This window comes from Lepisosteus platostomus, chromosome 15 (genome assembly GCF_059453375.1).
Source record: "Lepisosteus platostomus isolate fLepPlt1 chromosome 15, fLepPlt1.hap1, whole genome shotgun sequence".
NCBI lineage: Eukaryota > Metazoa > Chordata > Actinopteri > Semionotiformes > Lepisosteidae > Lepisosteus > Lepisosteus platostomus.
Window position 1 is genome coordinate 1,951,640 of NC_142625.1, and position 21,344 is coordinate 1,972,983.

Below are 21,344 nucleotides of genomic sequence, written 5' to 3' on the forward strand. Positions count from 1 at the left end.
CCAAATTTCCCATTGGCCCTTATCAATCATGGCCTCCTAATAATCCCCCTCTATGAATTGGCTACATTACTCTGCTCTCCTCCCAACTGAGAGCTGATGTGTGGTGAGCGTTCTGGCGCACTATGGCTGCCGTCGCATCATCCAGGTGGATGCTGCACATTGGTGGTGGTTGAGGGGAGTCCCCATTACCTGTAAAGCGCTTTGAGTGGAGTGTCCAGAAAAGCACTATATAAGTGTAAGCTATTATTATTATTATTATTATTATTATTATTATTATTATTATTATCATTCTCATCCAAAATATTTTTATTTCTTGTTTTATCTGTTCTTTACATTGTGGATCTTTCAACAGATTTGAGTTCATCCTCCATGTTGTATCTCCACTATTATTACTTAATCGGATGGACAATGACATAGGAGTGTAGTCTGAAAAATCAAAAATACCAATATTGCAATGTTGAATCCTATGTTTATCGCTCTTGTGTATAAAAAAATAATCAATCCTTGAATGTTCTGAATAAGGGATGGAATAGTGAGTGTAATCCCACCCACTTGGATACAAATCTCTCCAAAGATCTATTATTCCCATTTCCCCCATCAGTACATTAATCTTTTTATAAAGTGACTTATCTCTCTGAGAATATATATTTGTAGAATCAAGCGTGGGGCTAAGACGCACATTCCAATCACCTCCACAAATCAGTATTCCTTGTGTATTAACCATCAAATTGACCATTTTTTTATAAAAATTAAAATCACTACCAGGTGGAGCATATACATTAAGTAATGTTAGTAATTCCCCTTCCATTTTCCCCAATACTAATACATATCTTCCCTCCTTATCTTTAACTTCTGTAAGCTACTCAAATGGAACCTTTTAAGATATCAGTATAGCCACTCCTCTCCTATGGCCAGATTTATATGAGGAGAAATAGAGTTTTGAGAAGCCCATTCTCCTTAAAAAATACACACAAATGTGTTTCTTGTAAAAAAGCAATATGAGCCCCTTCTTTCTTCATTTTAGACAAAATCTTACTTCTCTAAATAGGGTTAAGTACTCCATTAACATTAAATGTAACTATTTTAAGGTCTTGCTTGGACATATTTTACGTAAATGGTAAAACTTTCACACTCATACTATATGTTTCATATTGTTAAACATCCTCTTCCCATCATTTTTTTCTAATAATACACCACAAACAAAAAACACAGTAAACAAAAACATTAACCAAACAATATTAAACAAAACTGTATCAATCTCCGTCTCATTCACAGTACTTTCTTCCAACTGTGGGGTTCTTTTCAAACGAACCCTGTGAAAGTCCATTAGGGTAGTCCTCCTACTCCTCTGGAGGAGGGCCCTTAAGCAGGCAGTGTGATGACAAATCAAAAATATATATATATATTATAAAAAGGAAAAAGAGGGTAACCAGAAAAATAAAAAGTCACTCTAGTCGTAATCATCAGATATCTATCCCTACATTTACAAATTCTCTTAATACATCGCAGGGAACTTATTAACAAAAGCCTAAACTATTAAATCCTGACCAACTTTTAACAACTCACTGTATCCATTTTCTTCAATCTTGCAAGGGGGATCTCTGCCTGAAACTCTGTAGTTTCTCCTTACAGATGCAGCCATTCAAAGTGCGCGGTACAGACATGTACCGGAGGTAATTGGCTACGGCGTCGCGCATCATGATGCGCGATGACGCAAAATACCGCGGTACGTGATTGGTTGACCGACAGGGGCACTCTTGGTCCATTGGTCGGATGTAGAAAGATTTACAGTAAATGTCTTTACTGTGCCCGTTTTAGCATTGAATATTCATATGGAATTTTACCACTGAAGGGAAATCTTAGTACCTGAGCATAAAAAGAATAGGAACATACTGTAACGCGTGTGAAGGCTGAAGAAAGATGTGAAGACGGGGGTTTGAATTGAATCCTTTCTGTATGAGGTTTAGACTTCTAAGTCACAAGCTGGGGTTTATGGCAGGAAAGGGGGTTAACTGATAAGGATTGCAGATGCAAGCTAGGAACCCCCCTGGGTGTAATCTTAAACTGACCATTTGGCCAGGACATCGTAAACTGGCCAAATACCATGAACCCCCCTCTTTACCATCAGACCGAGTGACATCAGAAACGGAGAAGAAGACACTATATAACCCAAAAGTTTGTACCAGTACGGTGAACAATACTTCGGTTTTGTTGTTTCTTGCGGGAAACAAGACTTCGGCTTTATTGTTCCTTGCATGCAATAAACTCATCTGTTTTACTTCATCTCGGGATCAAGAACCTTATTCGTTCTGTTACAACAAATTCATAAACGATATTAATTTTGGAACATAAACATATATGACACAGTATATGGCTGGTCTCGGTACTTTCAAGAAAACATACACACCAGTATTCCATTTCTCCCTAAACATTTTAAGCTTCGAAGTCTTTAAGTAATGTGATACCATGGTCAACAAGCATACTTTTAGAATTTGATTAAAGGGAATATAATATGGAATCGCGTATCTAAAGAAATTAATAACAATATAATTATTGTTAGCAGCCATGTCACCCTGCAACTCACAACTGGCAACCCACTGAAGCTAAGCAGGTGTGAGCCTGGTCAGTACCTGGATGGGAGACCTCCTGGGAAAAACTAAGGTTGCTGCTGGAAGAGGTGTTAGTGGGGCCAGCAGGGGGCGCTCACCCTGTGGTCCATGTGGGTCCTAATGCCCCAGTATAGTGATGGGGACACTATACTGTAAACAGGTGCCGTCCTTCGGATGAGACGTAAAACCGAGGTCCTGACTCTCTGTGGTCATTAAAAATCCCAGGGCGTTTCTCGAAAAGAGTAGGGGTGTAACCCCGGCGTCCTGGCCAAATTTCCCATTGGCCTTAACCAATCATGGCCTCCTAATAATCCCCATCTATGAATTGGCTTCATTACTCTCTGCTCTCCTCCCCACTAATAGCTGATGTGTGGTGAGCGTTCTGGCGCACTATGGCTGCCGTCGCATCATCCAGGTGGATGCTGCACATTGGTGGTGGTGGAGGGGAGACCCCATTACCTGTAAAGCGCTTTGAGTGGAGTGTCCAGAAAAGCGCTATATAAGTGTAAGCAATTATTATTATTATTATAATTATATTCATGTACCGCAACACAAGAATAGTACACGCTGTACATTGTCTGTTGATAATGTTTCTGTAGTGCTTTTTCAGCACCCTGCATGTGACCTCGCCAGTGGTGCTGTGGGTTAGGTTCCTGACTTCTGCGTCACATGGTGAGTGTTTGAATCCAGCTGAAGCCATGACTTTTTTTTAACAAACATTTCATTGAAAAAATAAAACGTTTCCCTGGGTCAGAGATTAAATAAAACCTCACTTGCACCAAACAAGTTTATATTTCTAAATATCACAACATGATCGAATTTAAGTCATTTTAATAACATTTTAATAACAATGAATAGTCACCTATGCGTTACAATATAAACATTTATATTGATTTAAATCGCGTTTTGATTTAAATAGCAAACGCGGGTTTAAATATGTGTTTTTTGTTTCACAGTCAGACAAATGCAACATAAATCGATATCTTTGTCTTCTAAGTATCTTAATAAACTTTCAGCATAGCTTTCTCCCCGTTTAGATTAATTTTTCTTGGGATCTTGGGATCAAACATGGAAAGATTAGATTGTAATCGTTTTTATTTTTTAAATACATTTTAGAAAAGTGTAATCTATACTAAAAAGCTGTACACCACCTGCTATAAAGATACATATTGTAATACTTTCGGGTTCGGATAGGACAGACACAAGAACTCAGACTTGCAGAGTTAAAGCAAGTTAAAGCCTTGATTTTAAATATCACCTTTAAAAGTGGCATCTCAAAGCAATACAGATTACAAAGTAAATACCCAGCACTGATTGTACCCAACTGTCATACTAATAAAGCACCTTGAATTGAATTGAGGGGGGGGAGGGCGAGCGAGAGAGCACAGCCAGGACAGACAGGCAAATAAGATACACTCCACAGACTTTCACAACAGCGACATATCATAAAACGTTTGCACATATTGTTAAATTATTACTTGTTTTTCAGGAAGTTAAAAAAAACACTTGAATTACTTATCCAGTCTCTCAAATAAAATTATTTTTCAAGCAATGCAACTAACGTCGGGCAACGTGTTTTTTTTAATCCAACATTGACAGCCACATCTTAAATCTTGTCAGTCAGCTCTTTTTCCTCTATTTGAATTGTGGCAATTCAAACAACCTGGGATAACAAGTGGTCTCGAAGTCACCGAGCTCACAGAGCTTCAACAACAGATGACAATTCCCTTAGTCCTTCCTTAGTCTTCCTGAAATTGTTGGATTATGAGTGAATAAAAGCATCTTATTAAAAACACGTTTGAGTATAGTTTGGGAGCTATATTATGTATTTTTCATATGTAAGATATAATGATGTGTTCCCGCTTACACATCACACGACTTTAAAAGCTAGAAAAACAGGTTTCGATTCACATTATCTGGCGAGCCTTGTTTTGTCAAAGGACAGCACAAAAAAAACAGACAATACACGGGTGGGGGAGGGCAAGCGAGAGAGAGAGTTTTTTACCCTCTGTCAAAAAAACCCAAATCACCAGGGGCAGAGACTCTGGGGGGATCATTGTGTGGTACAGAGCGGAGCTCAGTCAATCCAAACAAGTACAGTAGTAAAGAGAGAAAAGTCAACAATTGATTTAAGGACGATCTGTCAAAGTGCAATGAAATACAATATTGTTTTTGTTGTTGCTGTTATTGTTGTTTTTATCCTGTAAAGCGTTTTGAGAAGCCACCTTTAAAGGCGATATATAAAAGCGCTGATTCTTATGGAATGTGTTTTCTTTCTTCCTTTTTTCAGCATGGAATAAACCTATTACTTGATTCTTATGGATGCCTGGTTCCGCAGGGGATTCAATTTTTTTTTTTTTAATTGCGTAAAAATAGCAGTATAACCTTGTTCATGCACAAACAGTGGCATGTTACATTATTAATTTGGGTGTCTCCTCTTGCCAGAAAGCTCTAAATTGCATTTTGAGTGCGGTTTTGACTTTTTTTAAATTGCAACCCATAAATAAAGCTGATACCGTTTAGACTTTTAATTATTTTAAATTGTATTACAGCAGCACAATGGACAATGCAACGTAAATTGCAAAAATGCACTTGGAATCTGTCCAAGCCCTACTTTGTCAGGCATTTTCTTTTACTGCAACGGACATAAAAACTCCCTTGCTTTTAACAGAGCGTTTCATAATTTCTAACTATGAAAATTATTTAAACTGTGACACTTATCATTCAACCAGAGCTCGAAATATCACAAGGATCCTCAAGAGCACAGCAAAGACTGTATTAAAAGATACTTGTATCAGATACATGAGAATCCAGGCTTTTTTATCAACGCTTTCTTTTCCATATACCAGATATTATGGAACCACTTCAGAAGGGTGTCAGCCAATCAGATTCCAGGAATCGGTACTTTAAAGAAAAAATACACACCGGTATTCCATTTCTCCCTAAACATTTTAAGCATTGAAGTCTTTAACTAACATGTGAAATAGTGTGTAAAAAAGTGGTAGTTTTAAGCTTTTCTGCTAATACAATATGGAATCGCGTATCTAAAGAAATTAATAACGATATGATTATATTAGTGTACTGCGACATTTCTTAGACAAAATAGAATAGAATTATGGACAATTAATTGATTTAACTCTTCTTTTCAATTCAGCATCTTTTTTACTTCAGAATATTCCATAAGTTTTTTGAGTACGGTCGGTGGGTAATCATGATCCACATAAAATCGTTTATTATTATTGAAAAGTTCTTTCTTTTGCCAAGCTTTATGCAACACTTCCTCTTTCATCTTGTAGCTTAAAAACCTGGTGACAATGGAGCGCAGTTTGGCATCAGGGCCTTTAAGTCTCTATGTGCCCTTTCAATTCCCAGTTCCACATCCTTCGGTAAATCAAATTCCCCCATCAGCAAATTTTCAAGGAAGGTGACCATGAAGTGACCCTACAATTCTTCGGGGATTCTGTAAATCCAAAAGTTTTCTCTGCACGATCTTCCTTCCTGGTCTGTTAATTTAGTTTCCAAAGTAATTTGTCGTTGCAAGAGTTTCTTTATTACAGTTTCTGTTGTTAAGACCCTTGTTTCCACTTCTTTGATCCATCCCTCTGCCTTATCCAGTCTCTTATTAAGCTTGCTCGGCTCCTGTTTAATGTTTGTAAGCTGCTCTTTATTGTCCCGTCTGAAGTCTCCAAGTTCGTATAATTTTTTCTGAAGACTGGCGTCTGCGCCATCTTGTTCCGAGCTCGCTGAGCAGCTTCTACTGCAGTCAGAAGTTGCAGTTTCCACATTTTCCACAGTTGGTAGTGAAGAAAGATGTGAAGACGGGGGCTTGAATTTAATCTTTTCTGTAGGGGGTTTAGACTTCTAAGTCACAAGCTGGGGTTTATGGCAGGAAAGGGGGTTAACTGATAAGGATTGCAGATGCAAGCTAGGAACCCCCCTGGGTGTAATGTTAAACTGACCATTTGCCCAGAACATCATAAACTGGCCAAATACCATGAACCCCCCTCTTTACCATCAGACCGAGTGACGTCAGAAACGGAGAAGAAAACACTATATAACCCAAAAGTTTGTAACAGTACGGGGAACAATACTTCGGTTTTTTTGTTTCTTGCGGGAAACAAGACTTCGGCTTTATTGTTCCTTGCATGCAATAAACTCATCTGTTTTACTTCATCTCGGGATCAAGAACCTTATTTCTTCTGTTACAACAAATTTGGCGTAGTCGGCGGATGCTCCAGAAGGCGCAGAACTTCCCATCGGCAGGAGAGACGGTCAGCGTGCACATAACTAAGAGGTAAGGACTCCTCTTTTATTTAAAAGTCCCGACTCTCTCTGACCGATTGGGAAATCTCTGCTCCCTGCGAGAATCGCCCGAGATGACAGAGTAAACGTGAGTTTCTGAATTCCTCTGGCCCGGGGAAGACACCGGTGTATGTAATGGGTTGTTTGCTGTAAGCCCAGAATTTGGTCTGGCAGGGGTTCCACGGTATTGTGTACAGGCGTTCGAAGCTGGTGTATGCCTTAATTGCGCGTGGAGTTTTGAACGGGTTGTGGACCCTTACCGTGAAGTTCAGGACTGGTGTGGGCCTTAATTGCGCCCGGAGTTCTGAAGGTCAGAACTGGTTTGGGCCTTTATTGCGCCCGGAGTTCTGAGGCTCAGAATCGGTGTGGGCCTTAATTGCGCCCGGGGTTCTAGAGCAAGTGGTGCATTAAATGCACGTAGTTCAGGACTGGTGTGGGCCTTAATTGCGCCCGGAGTTCTGAAGGTCAGAACTGGTGTGGGCCTTAATTGCGCCCGGAGTTCTGTGGCTCGGGATCGGTGTGGGCCTTAATTGCGCCTGGGGTTCTGGAGCTGAGTGGTGCATTAAATGCACGTATAATCCAGGATTGGTGTGGGCCTTAATTGCGCCCGGGGTCCTGAGATTAGCTACGCCTTGATCGTGCACAGATTGGCGTGGCGTGGTTTTTTTTGTTTTAAAGGAAACAGGAGTAGAAGAGATATATATATGTATGTATGTTTTTGGTGTTTTCCTTGTTTGTGAAATACATATACACACGCACGACACTAACAAACACACCTCATAATAAAAGAGCAAAGCATTAAGTAGCAGGATTTAAAGGACGTTGAGACCCGAGAATCGCCCTGATTGAGCTCAGTGCGTAAGTCCACCCCGGGGCAAAAGCAGCGATGCTGGCGTTCTGGGGATGGTGAATTACTGATCAAAAAAGGGGGTTTTCGAGGTCTCGTTTCTTACCTGTGAACAGTGCGGTGTAAGTCCTCTCTAAAGTCTCGGAGAGGCATTTAGATCTGGAGGTAACAGACGCCCTTAGCTGAATGAGTGCAGTAATGCACAGGTTTTTCCAAGTGAAAACATCCCCCTACTGAATGAGCTGTTACCTCACACACGACAAAAGTAAATCTTAAAGAAACCAAACATGTGTGCTAATTGGGTGTTTGAGAAAGTGGTGGAAGTATCTGATTACATATCGGAAAAGTGTAAATTGACTGAAAGGGAAGAGAAATATAGGAAGAAGCTGAGTCTGTCAGAAGGAGTTTGGGGCGAAGATGCCTGTAAAAAAGCGTATGAACATTGGAACAAAAACAAAGATTTAGCTGCAGCCCTGGTGATCGGCCGACAACTGAGGTGGCAGATTAGCATGAAGGAGAAATCAGAATGGGATAAAAAAGAGAAGGAGTTCACAGAAAAAATAAAAGCGTTAAATGAGAGGAAAGATAATTTATTCGCGGCAAAAGAGGTACTAGAAAAAAAGCTAAAAGAGGCAGTACAGGAGAATGAGAAACTAAAGAAGGAATTAACTCCTGGTCACGCTGCACTGGTTAATGTGCTACTGCCGGCGACTAAGTTATATCCTGCTCTCCCACAGGGGAACAAACAGGCAGGAAACGAAAATAATTGGGATCAATTCCCACAATGGCCATATTGAGATGGGGGGTCTGATTGGGATAACACTTGGTATGAGTGTGATAAAGACGGATCTGGGTCTCCCCTATTAGAGGGAGGGCGCCCGCAGGTCTGTACTCTCACTCGAAGTGGGAAAGGACTTGATGTAGCAGGGGCTGGCGCTGTTGATGACAGCGCCACTCTAACTCCGTCTCGCACCCCGCTGAGGGGGTCCGTTCTCGCACCTACCTTCCCTGAACCCCCAATACGATCAAATCCAAAACCGGAGGATATTGACCGGTGGGCTAGAGAAGTACCGCACCCAAAATTAGGGATGCAGCGAACCTGGAGTGCGCTTCAGGAATTAAAAGATACTTATGGTATCTCCCCCCTGACTGCCGCTATGATCCTCAGAAGGACAGGGGAAAAGCGTGTCGGAGAACTTAAACAATTGTGTGAGGATAACGGCAGGGGAGGGCGATGGGAATGGGTTTGGCGATGGCTTAAACAAAATTATCCACCAAAGACAGATTGGAAAAAGATATCTGCGTGTCAGCAAAAAGAAAGCGAGGATGTGGCTGACTTCACTGACCGCTTCGTCACACTCTGGCTGGAATGCTCAGGACTAAGTGACGAAGATGATGTGAATAGCGACGCCTCTGCTGTGATTAAACAAATTTATTTGGGCGGTCTTAAGCCTGGTATAGCCAGAGCCCTTCAGTTAAAAGAGCCCGAAATAGGGCAAGATACGACCAAACAATTTGAGGAAATAGTTAAAATGGCACGGCAAATCGAGAGAAATATGTATGCTAAGGTGCGGGCAATACAAACAGGGTGGACACCCCCCATACTGAAGGGTGGAGCTGGCCCTGACACCCGACTAAATCCAAAAGGCGAAATTACAACTCGGTGCCATTATTGTAAAAATTTCGGACATTGGCAAAAGAATTGCAAAAAGCGATTAGCCAGTGAGGGCAGGATTGGAAGATACCAAGATCCCCCTTTCAATCCCTCGAATCGAGAGGGGCAAAAAAACCTGTTGTCACAATTACAGGATTTGAGCGAAGCAGACAAACACGCTATCAGGGAGCTTTTAAACTAGGACTCCCCCTAGTGGCCTCCCTACGCCTATCTCAGGAACTGAGTGAAAAAGAGCTCAAATTACAATGCACGATTAATGGGATTCAAATGTCACTTTTATGGGACACTGGGGCTCAATTATCGTGTTTATCTGAACAGTCAGCCAAACGGTGTAGTGTCATGTTCACAGGGAGGGAGCTGGAGGCCACTGGTGTAGGGGGTAATCGAATAACACTCAGAGAAACTCAAAAACTCAAGATTAGACTAGGAGATGGGGAGGTAACATTTAATGCTGTCATGTGGGTAGGATCTACCCCAGATCTGTTGAGATGGGATGCTCTGAAATACCTACAAGGGGTTACATTAACCGTACATGAGGAGAGGGTGGAGGTAAACATCTGGTCCCTCCAAAAAGACGAACTAAAAGGGCATTCAATTTGGACTATGGACAAGGACGAATGCGGGCTTCTGGATATGGAACCCGCCACATTTACTGGGAAATCCCCGCCATACACAAAGCCATATAAAATCAACAAAGAGGCGGAGGAAGGGGTTCGACCAGTAATACAAAAACTATTGACTCAAGGCATTGTACGAAAAACACATAGTACAAGCAACAGTCCAATATGGCCCGTAAAGAAAGCCAGCGGAGCATGGCGATTCACAGTTGATTACTCAAAAGCTAATCAACACATCAACCGTCTCACCCCCTTAGTAGCAGACCCCTCTGCTATTTGACATGGCTAATGGGTTCTGGTCTGTTCCTCTACACCTAGAGGTACAAGATTGGTTCGCTTTTGTTGTAGATGGAGAACAATATACTTGGACCAGGTTACCACAGGGGTTTCATAACAGCCCCACCGTGTATCACATGGCACTTCGGAGGCATCTCCGGGAGCTGCCTCAAGTGTCCTCCGTCGTTATCCAATATGTGGATGATATTTTAATCGCGTCTCCTGACGAGGAAACCCACAAGAAGGACCTCCAAATTATTCTCAACCATTTGGTTAAAAAAGGACACAAGGCTAGTTATAGCAAAGCACAGTTATGCCTAGACACCGTAATTTACTTGGGACAAAATATTAGTCAGGGAAAAAGGGAATTGACAGAAGATCGGGCCCAGGCAATCCGAACACACCCTAGTCCCAATACGGTGAGAGAGCTCCGATCATTTCTGGGTCTGTGCAATTTCAATAGAAATTGGGTTGATGCTTTTTCTGAAAGGGCCAAACCACTTACAGACCTATTAAAGGGGGGAGGGAGGTCCCTTGATCCTATTGCTTGGAGTCCTGAAGCTGAACATGCTTTTAATGATTTAAAACAAGCTCTGTTACAGGCTCCTGCATTGGGGTTTCCTCAGACAGATCAACCATTCTACCTCTACGTAAGTGAAAAGAATGGATTCTGGACAGCTGTACTAACACAGGAACATGGGGGTAGGTACCGCCCGGTAGGGTATTACTCTGGATCCTTGGACGAGGTAGCCAGGGGCTGGGGACCATGTCTACGAGCCATTCAGGCCGTCTGTCTAGCAGTACAGGCAGTCAATAACATAGTGCTAGATCAACAACTGATTGTTCGATGCCCACATGCGGTACACACCCTCATGTCCCTGAATCGGGTCAGTCAGGTTAATGCGATACAATGGAGCAAGTGGCAGGTCTTGTTAGAGGCTCCAAATATTACCATTGAACGTGAAGGAGCTCTAAATCCAGCCACATTGTTACCTGACCCATCAGAAGCCTACATGTTAGAACACAGCTGTGATGTTTGGGCAATGGGAGAAGATGAGGGCATCAAAATAGCCGAGCAACCACTAAGGAATGAAGACCTCATCCTTTTCACTGATGGAACTTCATTCATAAATTCTAGTGGGGAGAGGAAAGCGGGTTGGGCTGTTACTACAGTACATGATATCCAATGTGGGGGAAGATTTGAGGTACCCACGTCAGCACAGAGAGCTGAACTGAAAGCTTTGGTGGAAGCCTGTAAATTAGCAACAGGCAAGACCACCACAATATACACAGACTCACGATACGCATTTGGAGTATGCCATGAGAGCTGGGTGGGCACAGGCTTCACACCCTTCGCAGCTGATGTGGTACAACGCTGTGGAGAGTGCCAAAAAGCCTCTGGAGCACCGCCGGTTTGGGCTCCTAATCTTCGACGTCCTGCACCCGAGGGGCCCTTTAGACACTGGCAAATAGACTATTGTTCACTGCCACCCTGTAAAGGGAAAACAGGCCTCCTAGTGATGGTGGACCAGTTTTCTAGATGGGTGGAGGCTGTCCCTGTCAAACGAGAGACCGCGCAGTCAACTGCCAAATATCTCGTGACAGAAGAAATTCCCCGATGGGGACTCCCGTGTCGCATAGACTCAGACCAGGGCACACATTTTACTGGAAAAGTGTGTCAGGTGGTGGCAGACCTACTAGGGATCAAATGGGACCTGCATTGCCCTCATCACCCGCAGTCCTCCGGCATGGTGGAACGGGTGAACCGAACTTTGAAAGCTAAATTGACAAAGTACCACCTGGGAGGGATCCCCTGGGTGGATGCATTGCCCGCCGTACTGTGCAGCATCCGGGCTGGGACAAATCGAATAGTGGGGCTGAGCCCGTTTGAGGTGATCACGGGGCGTCCCATGAGACTGAATGACTCTCCAGGACATGACAGAGTAGGCTTGAGTATACTAACTGATTCTCTGTTACAGTATTGCAAGTTGCTGACAGAGGCCACCCAAGGAGCCCGCGAGCAGGTCCTGGAGGCGTGGGGACCACCACCTGAAGGAGGGCACGACCTCATCCCAGGAGAGTGGGTGTGGATCAGGAAATTTCCTTCACAGGTTCTCCAGCCCAGGTGGGACGGACCCTACCAGATCCTGTTGACAACCGAGTCTGCGGTTCGAGTGGAAGGAAAAGATCGCTGGATCCACGCGTCACACTGCCGACGAGCCTCATCCCCAGACCCAGAATGAAATCATTTCTGTCAATAATGATAATTGTTGCTGTAGGACTATGTTCCGCAGGGATTAATGATCATCTCTCCCACAAAGGAGAACATGGAATTAATTCCTTTTTAGGTCTCTCCTATCTGACAGCTAAGAAAACCAACCAAAGTGCCTGCTGGGTGTGTGCCGCATTACCCAAATATGTACAGGGAGGACTTCCTATGGGGGCCATTCCTTGGCGTCTCGAGGAAGTCATAGGCATGATCATTTGGAGGGATAATTTAGGAGATTTTAATATGACAAACTATGGGGGTTGCCATAACACAACTTTAACCTGCACAACATTACAATATCTACAGGAGCGAGGCTTAGAGCCCACGAGTTTCACAGGCTCTTACGCTCCTAAATATAACAGAAGCCATACACCACCATACCTGACTCTAAATAAGGAACGTGAGGGAAACATGTTTTCAGCACACTAATGGTCTGCACTTGGTTGGATGGAGTCGTTGCTACCTTACCATCGCTGCAAATATATCCACCTCTACCTTCCAAATTCCAGGATGGGATCGGCACACCCCACAATTCGGTATAAGTTTCTTATTTTCAGTGGCATGGGGAGCGCCAAACGGAACATCTTTCATTTGTGGAAAACGAGCCTACCCATGGTTGCCAGCCCAGTGGTCTGGCTCATGTTATTTAGGATATGTGGTTCCTCATATCCGTGTTCAAACCCACAGCCCCTTCGGACCTAACCACAGACCACAAAGAAAATTGGCTGATTGGGAATATTATTTAGGTATAATATTTCCACAAGCCTGCATGAACTTTCTGAGTCGAGAGTTAATTCAAATGGCCTCGACTTTAGAAGAATTAGCAAATTCTACCTCATCTAGTCTGAAGGCTGTTAATGATGAGATGGTAGCCCTCAGAACAGTGGCCATGCAGAACCGACTAGCTTTAGATTATGTACTGGCGGCCCAAGGAGGAACTTGTGTAGTAATTGGCACTGAATGCTGCACATATATCCCTGATAATTCTGAGCACATCTCAGATCTGGCCCAACACATTTACAATGAGGGACAGAAATATCAGGACTGTTATACTGAAAATTGGGGAATTGGATCTTGGGTAAAGTCTGTGTTTGGGGCCTGGGGCGGAACTTTTTTACAGTGTTTATTTGTAGGAATAGTATTGTTTATATGTATAATTGTAATCATCACGTGCACAAAAACATGTATCACATCTTGCTATAACCGTGGAACGTACAATGTCATGGCAATACATACCTGTTCGCCAAGAAAGGAAAGATCTGCCCTGACATTGTATGTATAAAAATAGGCTACACTGACGTATGCCATATTTTATAAGGGGGGAATGAAGAAAGATGTGAAGACGGGGGTTTGAATTTAATCTTTTCTGTAGGGGGTTTAGACTTCTAAGTCACAAGCTGGGGTTTATGGCAGGAAAGGGGGTTAACTGATAAGGATTGCAGATGCAAGCTAGGAACCCCCCTGGGTGTAATGTTAAACTGACCATTTGCCCAGAACATCGTTAACTGGCCAAATACCATGAACCCCCCTCTTTACCATCAGACCGAGTGACGTCAGAAACGGAGAAGAAAACACTATATAACCCAAAAGTTTGTAACAGTACGGGGAACAATACTTCGGTTTTGTTGTTTCTTGCGGGAAACAAGACTTCGGCTTTATTGTTCCTTGCATGCAATAAACTCATCTGTTTTACTTCATCTCGGGATCGAGAACCTTATTTCTTCTGTTACAACAGTAGTCTCCTGCTTCTCCTGACAGCCCCTTCAGACATAGTTATTATTTTTTCAAACGTAATGTAAAAAAAAACTTTATTACATTAACACTGTCGGGCGGTGATCCGTATTATGCTGCCATTCCCGTCTGCATCCTAACCGGAAGTCCTTTAGTCTATTTTTCAAGGCTGCTACGAAACTAAAATCAAATTGTTGTCCACTATTCAACTATATTGTTTTTCTAGATCTTTTTGAATTGTGTAAATCACAGCCTTTTTTGTCTTATACTTCATTTTGCAATAGTCTTGGGTAAGACCCTTAATTCTTAATTTCACTAAATCCCACCTCTCAACAATAGTTCCACTCAAAAGGATCCCCATCCCTGGTTAATACACTCCTCCTGTGCTCTATCTTGAAGCCCCTCTAGTCGAGTTATTTAAAAAAAAACTCCAGAGTCCTGTTCATTTTTCAAATGAACTTCTTGCAAAAAAAAAGCCATGAAGTTAATAAAGGTTTTCAAAAGTTGCTAACCTTTAACTGGATCACGAAGACCCCTTACATTAATGGTACAAAAGGTATGCACCATTTAGAAATATTGGTGAAAGAAACAAACAATTTCATGCGTCCTCAATACTATTAGGCGAGTCAGACCTCCCCAGTCATGGTCGTCTCCAGAAGACTTTCCAAAGCTTCCCAAAACTTTTGGATTTTCTGACAAACAAGTGCTGGTTGTCAGGTTGTCCGCAATTTCCAATACTTGGCTCCTATCCAAGGTGAGAAACAGTGAGATGTCGTTGGAATATGCCGCTACATTTGCCTTCACACCGCCACTGCCTGGAACCACCACTTCTTCCACCAGGGGATCACTACGGATCAGGTGGAGGAAGGGTTCCGTATTGAGTATGTATAGTAAGGGAGACAGGGGGCAGGTTCCTGCCTTCCACACTGCAAGTCTGGTCCCTACTAACCAAATCTGGCATTACCTTCCTCAGCTGCCTGCCCAACACTCTGGCAAGGATCTTATAGTTTGTACAGAGCAGTTGAATCAGCCTCCAGTTTTCCAGATCTTCCTTGTCTCCTTTTTTATAAATTAAAGATAGGACGCCTGTCTTCATAGACATCCCTAGCTCCCTGATCTTCAAAATCTCATCAGAATCCTCCACGAGCATTGGCTGCAGGCTTTCCCAGAAGGTAATGAAAAAATTGATGGGCAGACCATCAATTCCTGGGGCACTTCCTCTCTGCAATCCAACCATTGCCTCCTTCACCTCTGTGGCCATCAAACATCCATCCAAAACCCCATACACTCAGTCTTCCTCCATACCTAACAACCACTCATCCCACAGACTTATATCCACTGTTTTCTTGGAAAACACCTTTCTAAAAAAATCCGAAGCACACCCCACCATTTCAGTCACATCCTTTGTTACTTACCCATCACTTTGTCGTAACCTTTCAAAGTGGGTCTTTGCCTGCCTTGTTCGAACAGAACTGAAGTATTTTGAGGAACACTTTTCCTCCCCTTCCATCACGGTACCTTTTAACCGGAATAGGGAATCTTTTGCATGTGTAGGCCAAATTTCCTTCAGTCTGGGCCTGATCTCTGCGGCTTTCTCTACGTCAAAAGATCCCCCTCGGTTCTGTAGACAGTTCCTGTAGACAGGTAATATCCCCTTTCTGGATTCCAAAAGCTCTAAACAGAATCATGTTTTGTTTGAAAAGGGGCCAACCTGCCTGCTGAAAAAGTGCATTCATGCACGCACACACACATGCCACATCTGCCTCCCTAAAAAAATATTATACATCTAAGTTTTTTGGAGGGAAAACACGCACGGGACCTCAAAGCAGCCTGTCAGCTTGCCGAGAAAGTCGAGTCGCAAGAAAGTGCACAGAGGGAGGACGGAAACCAAGAAGGAGACAGGGAGAGAGAGACAGAGACGGATGAGAGATGAGACTTGAGAAGAAGGAGCTCCAGTCCACCTCGCTTGCTTGCTGGCTGGCTGGCTGGCTATGTCTGTCATGCACTGTTCCCGGAGGCGCTGCAATACCGGGCCGATGCGTGGAGTGGACGGAGCAAGCTCCTGATCCAGCTCCCTGTTCCAAAAATCCGTTTAATCCCCCGATGGGGGACATATCAGATATTAAACTGATAAGAACAGATTTTTTTTACTTACAATAATATTTATTTACATGTATACATTTTTACTTATTCTTTTTCTCTTAGTTCTGCAATGATCTTGACAAACCCAAATCCACCAGTTGTTTCCATTTCTCCTATGCTGCATGTTAGCCCCTTTTCTCATCTCCCAGCTCATTTTCTCTCTTTCTGAAACGATTCTCTGATGGACTTGCTCTATCTGCCATTCTGCTACCATGGCGCAGCGCACAGTCCATAAACAGTATTTCACCAAACTTAACAGAAACCACAAAAGAAATTGTCTTTTAATCACATTTCAAGTCAGACAACCCCCATACAATCCTTTGATAGGATACCACAAACCCAGGATAGATCGAATGAAATAAGCCTTCAACCAGTTTCCACACCCTCTGTACTGAGATACATTCCCAAAACACGTGTTTGATGCTTTCCACCTCCCCACATCCTAATCTGGGACACCTTGGTTGTTTTGTCAATTTATGTCCAGGACAAAAACAGTGCAAAGTAATTTGGGGAACAGTGCAAAAATCTATCGTGACTGCATCAGTGGCGTGATGGCTTAAGTGACTGAGTGTTCAAATCCAGCTATTGCCACAAGTTTTCTTTTAACAAAAACATTTCTTTGAAAAAATTCTAAAAGTATGCTTTTGTTTACTCCGATAGTGAGCATATTCGCAGGAAAGGTTAAAATATCACTTTTCTCACAAAATATCTATGGTCAGAAGGAGCATGAAAAAACGTTTCCAAAATAATAATTACATTCTGAAAAGTATGAGTTTCTTTTTCTGTGATAATGAGTGCAAGTATTCATGGAAAATGGTAATCACTTTAATAAGAAATGTTTATTTGTTAAAAGAAAACTCTTGGCAATAGCAAGATTTGAACACCCAATCTCACACATATAAGTCAGTCACTTTAGCCATCATGCCACTGACACACTCACATGACATGTAGTGAAACAGCCATACACATATCAATAGATATGTGTACTGTATATACTACTGTTTGTGCAACAGTACCTAATTATAATTATATCGTTATTAATTTCTTTAGATTCGCGATTCCATATTATATTCACTATTTATCAAGTTCTAAAAGTATGCTTTTGTTTACACCGATATCGAGCGTATTTGCAGACAAGCTTAAAACTATCACTTTTCTCACAAAGTACTGTATATAAACGTACAGTAACATGGTCAGAAGGAGCACGTAAAAACTTTTCCGAAATAAACTTTGATGCTTAAAATGTTTAGGGACAAATGGAATACTGGTGTGTATTTTTTCTTTAAAGTACAATACCAGCAATATACAGTTTACATAATATGTTTATGTTCCTAAATTAATATCGTTTGAGAGCATGTGAAAGGAATGGTGAATCAGAGATTCTCAAAACTTACCTTGCATGATTGGAAATGAATACCTGATCGGATTGACAAAATACTGTGGTGTTACTTTTTGTCAATGAAAAAATAAAGTCTCTTCGTTTACAAAGACGGTTACAAAAAATGTGGATCAGGATAATACGTTGACAGCTTGTCCAAGGTCATTCATTATTAATACTATTAGTTATATCTTAGGTAAAGACTTTGATGCTTAAAATATTTCTGCATAATTAAAATACGTATGATAAAGTTGATAGGTTGTGTACTTTTTTCCAACTGAACAATCTTGCTTTAAAAAATATACCAACTTTTTAATACACAGTTTAAATTTACTCTAATACACAGTTTAAATTTAAAAGTCTAAAGAGTATACAACTTAAGTTCTTAATTGAATAAAGATTGTCCCTCAGCAGTGATTGAGATTCGAAACCAGGTGTTTTCTGGTGACAGCTCATATTGTTGTTTGTTATTTTCTTTTCTTTGGCACCACTCTAGTTCCTTACCCTTGTTATCACGCTTCCTAGTCCCTCACCAAAACCCACCTACTTCCAACAGAATTATCCTAAATGTTACACCCCTGTACCCCTAGACACTTGGGGTCGTTACATTATTGGGGGCTCGTCCGGGATTTGAACCCGGGACCTCTCGCACCCGAAGCAAGAATCATACCCCTAGACATGAGAGGTTAAACTTTATTAGCTCCACCTGGTGGTTTTACAAGTTTGTTCTGAATACTATTAAAATAATATAATTTACATACAGTTGTTAAGTGTTTTAAAGCTAATATAATGATTGTACTGAGTTATATTTTCCACTCAAATGAATGGAAGGTTGCATTGATTCTTAGGAGACGATCTGAACCCCTAACTCTAACCACCCAAACCCTTAGCTAGCATTAGGGTTAGGATTCTTTAAAAATTAGAGGATGTTTGATGACATGGTTGTGTTTTAGGACACAAAGGATATTTAGGAAAAGTGATATTTCAATGTTATCTTTACATTTGTTTTCTTGCCTATATGGCATTGCTCTGAATGGGAATGATGACTTAATTACCTTAAAGGCAAACGTTTGAAAGAAAGGGCTTCAGCTTTTCAAACTGTTGTATTTGGCATTTAATGCACTGGCATTTTAACAGACAGGTAAAATGTATTGGCTATTCCTGACTCTTAACCTATTTAACCTTGAAACAATGCTTATCGAGAATATCATTCTACACACAATTTCTAATGACAGAATACTTGTCAAAAAATAAAATTGTAGCACAGTACATACAGATGCAGCCATTCAAAACGCCTGCGGTACTTCACGGTGGGTGTGTCGCATCATTAAAAAGTTGGTATATTTTAAGATTGCTCAGTTGGGCAAAAGTACACAACCTACCTTTATCATAAATATTTTAATTATGCAGAAATATTTTATGCATCAAAGCCTTCACCGAAGATATTACTAATAGTATTAATAATGAATGACTTTGGACAAGTATTACGCTGGTCCACATTCTTTCTAACCGTCATTTTAAACTAAAAGACTTATTTTTTTCTTTGACAAACACCACAGCATTTCGTTGATCTAACTAACAAGGACAGGGCATTAGCTAGCCAATATGATAAATGAATAAATGACTTTTTTTTTCATTTCTTTAGCACATTTGTACAAGCACTTGGAAACTGTCCAAGCCCTACTTTGTCAGGCATTTTCTTTAACTCCCTTGCTTTTAATAGAGCATTTCATAATTTCTAACAACGGAAATTATTTAAACTGCGACACTTATCAGTCAACAAGAGCTCAAAATATCACAACGATCCTCAAGAGCACAACAAAGACTGTATTAAAAGATACTTGTATCAGAAACATGAGAATCCAAGCTTTTTATCTACGCTTTCTTATCTACACTAAGAAGTACTCTTTAAAATTTATCACACAGTAAAAACTCAAATTTCTGGGGTGTCCGTATACCAGAGATTAAGGTACCGCTTCAGAAGGGTGTCAGCCAGTCAGATTCCAGGACCGGACTTATCTGCTTTATAATCGAGAATATGTAATCACGTATCTAAAGAAATTAATAATGATATTAATTTAAGGATTTAAATATCTAAATCTATGAATCTATATAGCTGGTAGTATTACTGTATTTCACTTTCTTTATAAACACGTTTTGTTAACACCCGAATCGCAGGTGGATTCTGTTTTTTGGTCTGTTATGGTCTGTAGCTGAAATCCTGCTTAACTAAAAATTAGACACAAGAAGAGTATTATTGGACAATGTTGTGAGGCTCTGGCGGAATTTCTCTGTAAACTGACCGACAGGGGACACTGGTTGGTATTGAAAAGATTTAATCATTTAATCTCTTTACTGTGCACATTTAATCCACTAAGTATTGAATATTTATATGGAATTTTACCACTAAAGGGACATTTTAGTAGCTGAGCATAAAAAGAAGAGGAGCATAACGAAGGTCATAAAGGTCATAAACGATATTAATTTAGGAACATAAACATATTATGTAAACTGTATGTTGCTGTTATTGGTATTTTAAAGAAAAAATACACATCATAATCCATTTCTCCCTTAACATTTTAAGCACCAAAGTCTTACATGGGGTTGACCTTCCAACCATATTACTATTGTAGCGGCGAGGCTTATTAATAAGGCAGAATTAAGTGTTTCTGAGCTTTCCCAAATTAGGCCTCATCTCTCTGTTCATCTCTGTGGTGCAGCCACAGAGAAACTATTCATGTAAGCTGATTTAAGGTTTCCTTTGATAAAGTTTCCTAGGACAGCTCCCAAAGGGGGATGCACTTAGCTAAGCCTGGCTATCATGATCAATGGTCATCCATTGGCGCCTATCTGTCTAGGGAGTGCCAGATGGACATCTGGACTGCATTCCTAAGTGTCAGGAGTAAGTGACTCATATCTCACCTTGATCCACCAATCAGGAACTGGTACGGCAGAGTAACCCACGTGGGACTCTGATGCCCATGGAACTTTCAGCAAATCAACGAGCTGAAGTTCCTCCAGGTAAAAACAGGCAACACAGAGATTCAGTGAGATTCAGAGATTCAGTGGAGAATTCTGTGGACTTTTCTAAAGGGAATTCAAAGGAGAATTCCAGGGCAGGACGGCCCAGGGGCAGAAGGCTCCCAAGGGCAGGACATTCTTGCAGCGCGCCTCCTGACCATCCTGAGACTCAGCCTGGACAACCACGGAATGGCCAGTGTGTCCGAGTGCCAGAACTTTCCTTTGTTCTAAGAGTCTAGAGCGGAGGTTGCAAGAGAGTAACCAGAGGATCCACCCGAGGTTAGCAACAGCAGCAGGCCTCATGAACAGGTCAGAACTGTGGACAGCTGAATCAGTATTCAGAACTAGCGCTTCATCAGGAACGAACCGGTCCTCTTCCTGACTTGCTGGGACCCACAGTCATCTTTTCTCCTGTGCGCAAACTTTGCTAGTTAAAGCCAACACTAACTAGCCGGTCAGTGAACATCAGCAGCGCAC

At 41.6% G+C, this 21,344-nt stretch overlaps 1 pseudogene; it reads right to left on the reverse strand.

The window, feature by feature from the left end:
• Nucleotides 1–16,321: 16,321 nt before the first annotated feature.
• On the reverse strand, nt 16,322–16,493 carry LOC148647619 (U2 spliceosomal RNA; annotated as a pseudogene).
• Between the last annotated feature and the right edge of the window lie 4,851 nt (nt 16,494–21,344).